The sequence below is a fragment of the Macrobrachium nipponense genome, chromosome 4, assembly GCF_015104395.2.
Source record: "Macrobrachium nipponense isolate FS-2020 chromosome 4, ASM1510439v2, whole genome shotgun sequence".
In the NCBI taxonomy this organism is placed as follows: domain Eukaryota; kingdom Metazoa; phylum Arthropoda; class Malacostraca; order Decapoda; family Palaemonidae; genus Macrobrachium; species Macrobrachium nipponense.
Genome location: NC_061100.1, coordinates 47,883,008 through 47,887,822, shown reverse-complemented (window position 1 = coordinate 47,887,822; position 4,815 = coordinate 47,883,008).

Sequence of the window (4,815 nt, the reverse complement as noted above, 5' to 3'; positions counted from 1 at the left end):
TCCAACCCGGTCCATTTGCAGACGTACATTCCTGGTTCAGCCAGGGATGTAGCGCTTCGGCAAGAGGAAGATGTCATGCTGAGCAAACGAGCTGTGGAGATCGTACAGGATCAGTCGCCGGGCTTCTACATCTGACTTTTCCTGGTGGAGAAGTCATCGGGGGGGCTGGCGCCCGGTGATAGATCTCTCTCCCTTGAACTGATTCATTCGCCAGACTTGGTTCACAATGGAAACGGCAGGCTCCATGCTCGATTCCGTCAGGGAGAACGACTTCATGCTTTCTGTGGACCTGAAGGATGCGTATTTCCAGATACCCATCCACCAGTCCTCCAGTAAGTACCTCCACTTCATCCTCGACGGGACGGTGTACCAATTCAGGGCACTTTGCTTCGGTCTCTCAACTGCCTCACAGATGTTCACGCTGGTGTCTGCTTGGGCCCATTCAGTAGGGATATGTCTTCTGAGGTATCTCGACGATTGGCTGGTCCTGGCGAGCTCCCGCTTGCAGTTTCTACAGGACAGGGATCGACTCCTCGAATTCTATTGCGATCTCGGGATCGTGGTGAACTTCGAGAAGTCAGATCTCGAGCCCAAGCAGAGGATGAAGTACCTGGGCATGCTGATCGACTTGGTAGCAGAGACCCACTGTACCTCCCCGTCCCTCTCACGGAGAAGGCGAGGCAGGACCTAGCCTGGTGGCTAGACGACAGGAATCTCGTAAGAGGAGTGCCTCTCCGCACTAACCCCCCGGAGATGCTGCTGTTCTCAGACGCATCGACCGAGGGATGGGACGCACACCTGGAGGAGTTGCTGACTGCAGTTGTGTGGGACCATCACGACAAGCACCTTCACATCAACTTCCTGGAGCTCAAGGCAGCGTTCCTTGCTCTCCAAGAGTTCCGGGAACGGGTGATGGGACACTCAGTGGTGTTGATGGGCGACAACACCATGGTAGTGGCTTACGTCAACAAACGGAGGGGCCTAGTGTCCCTCCCGTTGCACCAGTTGACAATGCAGGTGCACAAGTGGGCTGTAGCTCACTCGGTAGAGCTGTCAGCCAGATACATTCCAGGCAAGAGGAACGAAGTGGCATACAAGCTAAGCCGTTGGATTCAGGTGATCAGGACCGAATGGTCTCTTCACCCAGACGTGATGGAAAGGCTCTTCGACCTGTGGGGGCATCCAGTCATGAATCTGTTCACCACCCGGCACAACAGGAAACTCGAGGTTTTCTTCTCAGTTGTGCCGGACCCATGGGCAGCTGCAGAGGATGCTCTTCAACACCCGTGGGACAACCTCTTCATCTGTGCCTTTCCCCTGTTCTGTCTGATTCGCAAGGTGATCAGCAGGGTGCTGGTTACTGTGAATCTTCGGATGATTCTGGTGGCACCTAAATGGCCTCAGGCCTTTTGGTATCCGGACCTGCTGGCTCTTCTCGCCGAGGCACAGCGAGAGATTCCCCCATGGCACAACTTCCTGTGCCAACCACAGGTGGAACGGTACCACCGAGCGGTTCGGTCCCTGTCTCTTCATGGCTAGCTGTTATCCACCATCTCTTGCGAGAGAGAGGCTTTTCTCACCGAGCAGCAACAGAGATGGCTGGGTACCTCAGACAGTCTTCTGCAGCGGTGTACCAGGGGAAGTGGTCCGTCTTCTGTGGTTGGTGTCGTGGACGGGGTATCTCTCCACTCAGAGCCACTCTTTAGCAGGTAGCGGATTTCCTCATCTTCCTTTGCTGAGAGAAGCTCCTCTCCGTCTCCGCAGTGAAAGGCTACAGAGCCGCCCTGGCCCTAGTCCTTAAGCTGCGGGGAGTGGACGTTTCCACCTCCATGGAAATCTCACTCCTGATGAAGAGCTTCGAGAGGTCTTGCCCTCCCAGGGAACTCAGGCCCCCAGGGTGAGACGTGACTCTCGTCCTTAGGAGTTTGACTCGAAGACCCATCGAGCCACTCCGAGAGTCGTGGGACAGGGATCTGACCCTCAAGACCGTCTTTCTGCTGGCCCTGGCATTGGCGAAGAGAGTAGGGGAACTGCATGGTCTTTCTTTCGATGTCAAGCACTCGAGGGGATGGGGATCGGTGACGCTCGATTTTGTCCCGGACTTCGTAGCGAAGACTCAGAACCCTTCGGTCCCTGATGACCGGTTCGAGTCATTCACGATCCCCTCCCTGAAGGACCTCACCAACAACGAAGCGGATGAGATGCTGTTTTGTCCTGTGAGGGCGCTACGGCGCTATCTGTAGAGAACTCAGGCCTGAGTGTCGACACCTCTTCGTTAGCACCAGGGTTACCAAGAAAGAAGTGTCCAAGAACACTATTTCTTTCTGGCTTCGTGAGGTGATGAAGTCGTATGCTTCGGATAGGAGTAACGACACCGGCACCCTTCGTCCGAGAGCCCACAAAGTCAGGGGTATTGGTCCAACCCTTGCGTTATGCAAGAACTTCTCCGTGGCACAGGTGCTGAAGGCAGGGGTTTGGGCCAACCAGACCACTTTTACATCCTTTTACCTTCGGGATATCGCCCACAGGTCCTTGGACACTTTTTCCTTGGGACCCATGGTGGCTGCTCAACAAGTTGTGTAGCTTACCCAGCTCCCTTGCTGAACAAGATAGCATCTCATCCTTGTGAGGCTGCATGAATGGAAGAGTGAATGAGAGTGTGACTGGCTTCTCTTCCTCCTTTTTTCGTACCTCTACCTGTGGGCAGAGGGTGACGCGACCGAGCTCGTCTTATCCCTTTCATTAGAGATAGGAGCGTTTATCCGCCACTCCCCTAACAAGGGGGGGAGTGGACGCCAACAAGAAACAAACCTAATACCTTATATTTGGCTCTTGCGTAGGAACTAGTTCTTGCTTGCTATTCATAAGAGGCATGCTTGCATCCCTCTTATGAATTTGGTCTAGAGGTCTGACCACTGATTCTGCAGTGCACACCCTGATCAGTTGGGCAGAGGCTAGGATCCCTCCCTCTGCTCTTACGACCAGGGAGGGAACCAAGGTCGGATGAACACCAGTCTGTTCATAAGACTCAGATTCCACCCACCAATAAGTGAGTCTTCCATATGTAAAGGACCGATGGTTTGTATTACGTGTCTGAACAAATCACAATTTGTTGTAAATTGTATTTTTCCTAACTATACAAACCTGAGGTCCTTTACACATAGTCCCACCTCATGCCACCCCTCACTCTGTTCCTGGGCCTAAAGCAAAGTGAATGTTTACCTTCCAGTTGGGCGGGACTCCCGACTATCGGACAAGAAGTTAACTACCGAACCACCTTGTTCAAAAGCTTACGACCGGTTCCAGCTGCACTGTAAGTACATTCCATATGTAAAGGATCTCAGGTTTGTATAGGTAGGAAAAATACAATTTACGACAAATTGTGATTTTGCCCACCAGCAGTGCTATTGTTTGGGAAAGACGTGTTGATGACTCTAGAACTGTTATCTGCAATGTGCCCTATTGATATTACATTTTTTTGTTATCTCAGCTAATAGTACGTTTCTCATTTCATATGTTAAATGATAACTGTAAAAAACTTATTAAACTACGAACTGGTCCAAAGTTCAGGTGTAAGTTACATGCGTCTTTTATGGCTTATATGTTTTGATGCCTACATATATGTTTTTATAACTGTTATGATAGCTTCACTTTACTTGAGTATAAGCATTAACATTTAAATCCAAAGTTTTCATTCAGTTATCTTTTTCCACATAGTACTATGTACTTACTTTGCATAAAATTTATAATTTCCACAGACTTTAAATTAGTTGTGTGTGTGTGCGAATTTTTATCACATCACCGTGATTCATTTACATGCATTAATACCCAATTCGCTCTACCTCGGAATTAATATATTTTCCTATTTCTTAACCGAAGGAGATGTTTTTTGTTGATAATTTCGTCCACTCATAGATTTGAACCAACGCACAGAGGAGAAATAAGGACTTCAGTGATGCCTAAATATATTAATTTGGAGGCAGAGCGAATTGGATATTAAAGGACATTTGTAGCTTAATGCAATTATATATATATATATATATATATATATATATATATATATATATATATATATACACATATATATATATATATATATATATATATATATATATATATATATATATATATATATATATTGTTCAAGATTTTAAGCTAGAACCAAGGAAAAATAAGTCTTTTACCCCAGTTTAATGCAGCTATGTTTTATATACAAGTTGCCCCTTCCACTTGGGAAGAACCCATTTTCTCCATTCTCTCTTTTCTCCTGAAAAAGCTATCTCATCTCCCATTGGTTGTTGGAATTACCCCCTGCAGAGCCACCACTTCAAAAGGCCTGGAAGCCAGCAGCCCAGTCTCAGAAGAACACCAGACCTCAGAGAGGCCAGCTCTCTTGTCCCTGACCAGACGCCGCCTTCCCCCGTCCGCCCTGGGCCTGCTTTCCCATGCTTTGAGAAGTCCCAAGTATATTCTAAAGTCCATAGTGCCGGAGACATCAAGGAGAAGACTACCAGCCTCATTAATAAGACAAACGCTGTGCCTGGCTGTGGTAGGAATTGGAAATCCTTGAAGCTTGCAATCTTGATCCATTGCGCAAATTTCTAAACGCCGTGACTGAATTGCTCCAGCCACGTGTTTGGGTGGATTGAAAAGCGGTCCCCTCCCTTGTGTTCCTGGACCTCTGCAAATTCATGTAAATATAGTGCTTTTAAAACTAGAGTCCAGCTTTTATGTAAATTTCTCCCTCAGTAAAATCGGCCTTATGCCTGAGAAGTTTAGTTTTTTTTTTCTTGTTCTGACCCTTAGTCCTCCAGT